This window comes from Arachis duranensis, chromosome 4 (assembly GCF_000817695.3).
Source record: "Arachis duranensis cultivar V14167 chromosome 4, aradu.V14167.gnm2.J7QH, whole genome shotgun sequence".
Taxonomy (NCBI): Eukaryota; Viridiplantae; Streptophyta; class Magnoliopsida; order Fabales; family Fabaceae; genus Arachis; species Arachis duranensis.
Genome location: NC_029775.3, coordinates 5,270,107 through 5,278,058, shown reverse-complemented (window position 1 = coordinate 5,278,058; position 7,952 = coordinate 5,270,107).

Sequence of the window (7,952 nt, the reverse complement as noted above, 5' to 3'; positions counted from 1 at the left end):
GAGCTGAAAAGTACATCAATATGGAGGAAAACGCTAAGTTAAGGGACCTGAGTTGGCGACCTGGACCCCTTCCCTCAACTAAAGAGAAGGAAAGGGAAGCCAGGAAAAAGGAAGAACTCGGTCTCGAGAGGCCAAGAAAATATCACTCTTATACTCCCTTGAAAGTTTCTATAGTGGATGTATACAGAGAGATTTGCAACACCGAGAGACTGCCACCCCCTAGACCCATTAAAAATAAAAAAGGGGAAAGCCGCAGCGATTACTGTGAGTACCATAAAATATATGGTCACTCCACAAATGACTGCTACAACCTCAAGAATGTGATAGAAAAGCTGGCTAGAGAAGGTCGGCTTGATAGATATCTCATAGAAAGGTCGGACAGTCATGGAAAGAGAAAGCGAGATGATATGGATAGAAGAGACCCACCACCGCAGACTCCAGAGAGGCATATCCATATGATCTCAGGAGGATTTGCGGGAGGGGGGCTTACCAAATCCTCTCGCAAAAGACATCTCAAAAGAGTCTACCAAGTCGGGGAAGAGTCACCCAACCTTCCTACCATTTCGTTCACAAAAGAAGATGGGCAAGGAATAATCCGTGGACATGACGATCCAGTGGTAATAACTATGATCCTAGCCAATGCCCATCTCCACAGAACCCTAGTAGACCAGGGAAGCTCGGCGGACATCCTTTTCAAGCCTGCTTTTGACAAGCTAGGGTTAGATGAGAAAGAGTTAAGAGCCTATCCCGACACCCTATACGGATTAGGGGACACGCCAATAAAACCACTAGGATTTTTGCCCCTTCACACCACTTTTGGAAGAGGGGAAAAATCAAAGACTCTGAGCATAGACTTCATAGTCATAGATGTAGGGTCAGCATATAATGCTTTGATCGGCAGAGCTACCCTTAATCGACTCGGAGCGGTGGTATCCACTCCCCACCTCTGCATGAAATTCCCGACCTCAGCGGGAATAGCAACAGTAAGGGGAGATCAAAAGTTGGCAAGAAAATGCTACAACGAAAGCCTAAATCTGAGAGGAAAAGGCAAAGAAGTTCACACAATAGAGCTCGGCGGCGCAAGGGCCAGAGACGAGCTGCGACCACAACCGGGAGGAAGAACCGAGGAGATACAGGTCGGTGACGAGGAAGGAAAAAACACTTGTATAGGAGCCAACCTAGGGGAAACTCTAAAACAAGGGCTGGCTGAACTCCTAAAAGATAATTCCGACCTCTTCGCCTGGAAGGCCTCTGACATGCCTGGGATTGACCCCGAGCTCATGTCTCAGAAGCTCTCAGTTTACCCAGGGTCCCGACCTGTACAACAAAGAAGACGCAAGCTCGGACCAGAACGAGCCCTAATAGTAGAAGAACAAGTGCAAGCGCTTCTGGAAGCTGGCTTCATCAGAGAAGTCAAGTACCCAACGTGGCTAGCCAATGTAGTGCTAGTCAAAAAACAGAATGGCAAATGGAGAATGTGTGTCGACTATACCGACTTAAATAAGGCATGTCCCAAGGACCCTTATCCCTTGCCAAGTATTGATACCCTAGTGGATTCCAGCTCAGGGTACCAATACTTATCGTTCATGGACGCCTACTCGGGATATAATCAAATCCCGATGTATGAGCCCGACCAGGAGAAAACATCATTCATCACACCCAGAGCTAACTTTTGCTACGTGGTCATGCCATTCGGATTGAAGAATGCAGGAGCCACATATCAAAGGTTGATGAATAAAGTGTTTTCCCCTCACCCTAGGGACCCTAATGGAAGTATACGTCGACGACATGCTGGTAAAAACCCAGAAGGAAGTCGACCTCTTGTCCGACCTAAACCAAGAAGGAAGTCGACCTCTTATCCAACCTCTCACAAGTCTTTGACACCATAAGGCTGCATGGGATGAGACTAAATCCCGCAAAGTGCGCCTTCGCGGTGGAGGCAGAAAAATTTCTAGGATTTATGCTAACACAAAGAGGGATCGAAGCCAATCCCGATAAGTGTAGAGCCATCCTAGAAATGAAAAGCCTGACTTGTTTGAGAGAAGTCCAGCAGCTGAATGGCCGACTTGCAGCCCTCTCCAGATTTTTGGCAGGATCGCCACTAAAATCCCTTCCACTGTTCTCCTTATTAAGAAACCTTCCACTATTTTTCTTATTAAGAAAGGGATGCCAATTCGAATGGACTCCGAAATGCGAGGAGGCGTTCCAAGCGTTCAAGAAGTTTTTAAGCCAACCTCCTATCCTAACCCGACCAGTACCAGGGAAAGACCTCGTTCTGTACTTATCCGTAGAAAACAGGGCTGTCTCGTCAGCCCTGATAAAAGAAGACGAGGTCGGACAACACCCAGTCTACTTCATCAGTAAGGTCCTACAAGGCCCCGAACTAAGGTACCACAAACTAGAAAAGTTTGCCTACTCCTTGGTAATAGCCTCACGAAGGCTACGACCCTACTTTCAAGCTCACACAATAAGAGTCCGTACAAACCAACCCATGAAGCAAATCCTCCAAAAGATGGATGTTGCAGGGAGAATGGTTCAATGGGCAATAGAGCTCTCCGAGTTCGATTTGAGATACGAAACTCGGACAGCAATTAAAGCCCAGTGCCTCGCCGACTTCGTGGCAGAATACGCAGGGGATCAAGAGGAAAAGCCGACTACGTGGGAACTCTATGTAGACGGATCCTCCAACAAAACAGGGAGTGGCGCAGGCATAACATTGGTAGATGAAAGAGGAACCCAGATAGAGGTTTCCTTAAAATTTGAATTTCCGGCTTCAAATAATTAGGCAGAATATGAAGCCTTGATCGCCGGACTAAAGTTGGCAGAAGAAGTCGGTGCTACAAAGGTGATGATATACAGCGACTCACATGTGGTGACCTCCTAAATAAGCAGAGAATATCAGGCAAAGGACCCTGATATGAAGAGGTACTTGGAAAAAACTTTGGAGCACCTTGGGCGCTTTGCAGAAACCGAGATCAAACACATAACTCGGGATCTAAACAGCAGAGCGGATGCCCTATCCAAGTTAGCAAGTACCAAACCAGGAGGGAACAACAGAAGTCTGATTCAAGAAACCCTCCAAGAGCCCTCGGTAGCAAAAATAGAAAACAAACAAGAAGTACTTGAGATAACCGGTCTAAACCTCGGATGGATGAATCCCTTAGTCGAATACATGAAATTTGACATCCTCCCTAAAGAGGAAAAAGAAGCCAAAAAGATCCGAAGGGAAGCACAACACTACACCTTGGTGAGAAATGTCCTCTACAGAAGAGGGATATCAACACCATTGTTAAAGTGTGTACCGACCTCAAAAACTCCCGAGGTATTGGAGGAAGTACATAGTGGGATCTGCGGGAATCATCTCGGAGCAAGGTCACTAGCCAGAAAAATAATCCGAGCTGGATTCTACTGGCCGACCTTGCAGAAAGATGCCACAGAATTTGTGAAAAAATGTCAACCATGTCAGATGCATGCAAATTTCCACGTGGCTCCACCAGAAGAGCTCATTAGTATTACTTCTCCATGGCCTTTTGCAAAATGGGGAATGGATTTGTTAGGTCCTTTTCCCCAAGCGCCAGGACAAGTCAAATACCTGATCGTGGGAATAGATTACTTCACAAAGTGGATAGAAGCAGAACCATTAGCCACCATCACCGCTCAAAGAAGTCGCAGGTTCCTCTACAAAAATATCATCACAAGATATGGGATACCTTGTTCCATTACTACGGATAATGGAACCCAATTCACCGACACTACCTTCAGAAGCTTAGTAGCCAGTATGAAAATCAAACATCAGTTCACCTCGGTAGAGCACCCACAAGCCAATGGGCAAGCCGAGGCAGCCAACAAAGTCATACTGGCAGGACTAAAGAAGAGACTACAGGAAGCAAAAGGAGCTTGGGCTGAAGAGCTCCCTCAGGTGCTATGGGCTTATAGAACAACCCCCCAATCCGCCACAGGAGAAACACCTTTCCGACTAGTCTATGGCGTAGAAGCCATGATACCAATAGAAATCAATGAGCAAAGCCCAAGGGTAATTCTCCATGACGAGGTCGGAAACGTACGGGGGCACAAAGAGGAGCTCGACTTGCTCCCCGAAGTCCGAGAAGATGCCCAGATAAGAGAAGCAGCATTGAAACAAAGGATGACTACAAGATACAACAAAACATTCATTCAAAGAACATTCGCCCCGGATGACTTGGTCTTAATCAGAAACGACATTGGAGTCAACAAATCAGGAGAAGGGAAGCTCGCCGCAAATTGGAAGGGACCATACAAAGTCAATGAAGTTTTAGGAAAAGGTTATTATAAAGCAACTGACCTGAACGGCACTGAATTACCAAGGTCGTGGCATGCTTGTAATATGAAAAGGTACTACAGTTAAAGCGAACTCTACTCCCTGATGTACTCTTTTCCCAGCTTCATGATTTTTTCCCAAAAGGGTTTTTTCTGAAGAAGGGTTTTTAATGAGGCATCACAGTAGAGGCTAAGGGAAAATAGGCTATTAAGACCCTTAGCAGCAAGGAGGTACCTCCCCAATCAATAAAGATCTTTTTCATCTACAATATCTCTTATAAAATCCTTTTTTATTTTTCTAAGTCTTTCTACGAAACGCGCCGACTTAAGCTCGACAAAACGTGAAAATCCCATGAACCGACCTAGATGGTCGTCAGGATAAAACGACGAGGTACAAGTCGGTGTAAAGAAGTTATATGAGTTGATCGTGAAAAACTCGGGAACAATCCGACTCATAAGTCAGAACGAAACTCCGAGTAGAAAAGCTCGAAAAAGCTTCGACTCAGAAGTCGGAGCAAAAAACCGAGCAGAATGAAACGCATCGCAAAAATAACCTAAGTCATAAAAACCCAATAAAAACATCGTCGGGTGTAAGGAATAACAAAAAGAGATCGAAAAACCTAGGAAAAAGTTTAAAGGCTGCCTAAAAGTCCTTAAACAAAAAGGTTCGGAAAAACAGACGAACCAATAGGAAAGGTTTTCGGAAAAAGATCAAGAGGATTTTAAAAAATCAAAAGCATACACACATAAGGTAACTTAAACCCTTATCCAAAAAAGGGTATTTATTTTGTTAATTTAAACCCTTATTCAAAAAAGGGCATTTGCGAAAATATGTTGTTTACGGCCTTAAAAGGCCAAAAGAAATTGTTCAAACACTACCCAACAATATGAAATGAGTTTAAAAAAGGGGGGGACTCATAGGCCGAGCCCCCATATAGCCATAAAAAATTACTTTTGCAGAAGAGTAGACGGATCACCATTACCAGAATCAGGAGGAGCGCCACCAGGGCCAGGAAGAGAAGCACCTACAGGAGACGAAGAGGAAGTCGGAGGAATAACTGAGGAACTCGGAGCGTCTTCAGAACGAGGAGGGGACTCAATGATCCTCTGCCCCCGAGTCTTCAATTCTGACTCGGAAACAACCACGGGGACAGGAGGATCCACGATAGCGCCATCAATGACCACTTTATCAGGATGTAAAGGAGAAAGATCCAAGTCGGGAGCGATAACTCTGACTTGCTCCAGGAAAATCCTCCAAGACTCCTCGGCACCATCAGCAATAGAGTCCTCCAAATCGGCGTACGCATTCCGAGAATTCAACAAATCCTTCTTCACAGACACAAGATCTTGAAATAAACTCTGGTAACTCTCCTGTGCTGTCTTCCTCAAACTCGCCTCCATATTGCATTGGGCCCGCAGCTTGCTCTCCTTCTCAAGAAGGCTATCTCTCTCCGCCCTCAGTTTAGCTACCTCCTCCTTCAACTCCCTCTCATGACCCTGGTAAGCAAGAAGCCTCCCCTCCAACTCCTCGACCTTCGAGGTTACCCCAAAGAGCTGAGGGGAGTCTTCTCAAAGATATCCAAAAGCTTGCCACAAACGCCCGCCGCCCTAAAACTCTCCTCAGCCAGAATGGTGAGGTGGTTTTGAACAGAAACATCATCCATACTTATATGAGGATAGATGTTCTTTCGGACGAATGCAAGAGCATCCGCCTTAACCCCACCATCAAAAGAAGAGCCAGACTCTAAAGTCTTACGCTTCTTCTTCTCCGGCTCAGGAAGAAGTCGGGCGGAAGGGAGTGGCCGAGACAAGCTTGAAGAAGAAATCACAATGGGCTGAGAGGGAGTCCCCACGTTCTGAGGAGGAGGAGGAGGAGGAGGAGGAGGAGAGACGATCGCCCTGGCACCACCGGCCCTGTCCCGGGACTTTGCCTTAGCCTCCTGAACTCTCTGGTAAGATTCCTGAGCATTCTTCCTTGCCATATCTACAAAAGAAACAAATTAACAAAAGTCACAAGTCGGTAAACCTCAAGTCGGCAGAAACAAATCGGAAATAGAAAATGCATGTACTACCTAGTTGCGACCGAACAAAGGTCGGCGTCCCGTGGAGGAATTTCCTAGTGTCCAAGTATGGGGCCCTCCCCCATGCTTCTCGGAAAAACCCCACAATGGCCGCCTCCACCTCGTCCAGGTCATCTAGACCATACTTCTCACAAGGGGAGGCCTCCAGCCAATAGAGGGGAAAGCGAGGGGAAGAATGCTCATCCAGGAAAAAGGGGTGGTGACCCTCTACATCTTGCACTTTGAAAAAATAATTTTTGAAGTCATGGAAGGATTCGTCAAAAAGGGTGAAAATCCTCCGACCTTGTATGGCTCGGAAGGATACCCATTGCTGTTTGTTGTTTAGCCCACTAAAGGGCTTAGTCATGTGAAAAAGAAAGAAGAAAATCCTCAAAGAGGTCGGAAAGTCCAAAGCGTGACTAACAAACTGATAAATTTTCAGAAAACCCCAAGAATTGGGGTGAAGTTGAGTAGGAGCAACTCGACAGTGGTGCAAAACAGATATTTCAAAATCCGAAAAAGGAAGAAAAACACCCAAACGGGTGATCATACATTCATACATAAAGAAAAAATGAGGGGCCGCCTCATTGGCCCTCCCAAAACAAACCCGGTCTTCCGGACCCGGAGTTATCAACTCATATTTCGGCTCGTCCTCCTCCGAAGTACAAAGCCTGTGGTGAGTACGAAGATGAGTAATAAACTCAGCGTCGACCAAGGGTTCCTCCCCTAGGACCGTGACGTCAACCCACTGAGAAAGAATATCTACGGAAGCCATTTTCTTTTTCTTAGGAAAGGTGACAGAAACCTACAAAAAGAAAAAAAAAGAAAAACAAAAATCAAAAAACACGGTCCCTAAAGGAAGGAGATACGAAGCCAAAATCTACAGACCAACCCATCTACCCACAAAACAAAAGCATGCAAACACAAGGTATGACGTGAAAGAAGAAAAGCTAACCTTTATCCGAAAAGTGAAGGTTGGAAGAAGCAGAAGTCTCCAAGCGCAAGAATGCAGCACGAACAAGGAAAGAAGAAGTTTGAAAGATTGCGGAAACGGAAAAATGAAGAAGAGGAAAAGTATTTATAAACATGCTAAGGGGCATAATGGTAAAAGCGGAGCAGTCATTAATGAGAGTGCACCGTTACCAAAGCCATCAATCCCTAAGTGCATCCCTAACGGACACGACACTTGAATAGACGTAACTGTCAGAAACAAAAGGTCGCGAAAATCACGTCGGTTTAAAAACCCGTGTTTTCTCCAAGAAAGTCGGCTACGAACCCGAGTTAAATACTTGAACCCAAGCCCTAAAGAGACCTTGGGCTCAAGTAGGGGCACTGTTCATACCCTGGTCCAATGACAAAGGCCCAGGTCCAAATAAAAGGCCTAGTCCGAAGGATTAAGCCTAGCTAAGCACCGACCTTCACATAAGAAGTCGGTGTCAACTACGACTTACTCTAAAGAAGTCGGACATGAGATTGACTGGCAGATAAACACTCATTCAAATGAGTAACCGCCCCTAAAATCTCTCTAACCGCTTCATAAAACCATATCTTAACCTCCCTAAGATAATGGGACGGTTAACATCCTAAAGATATGGC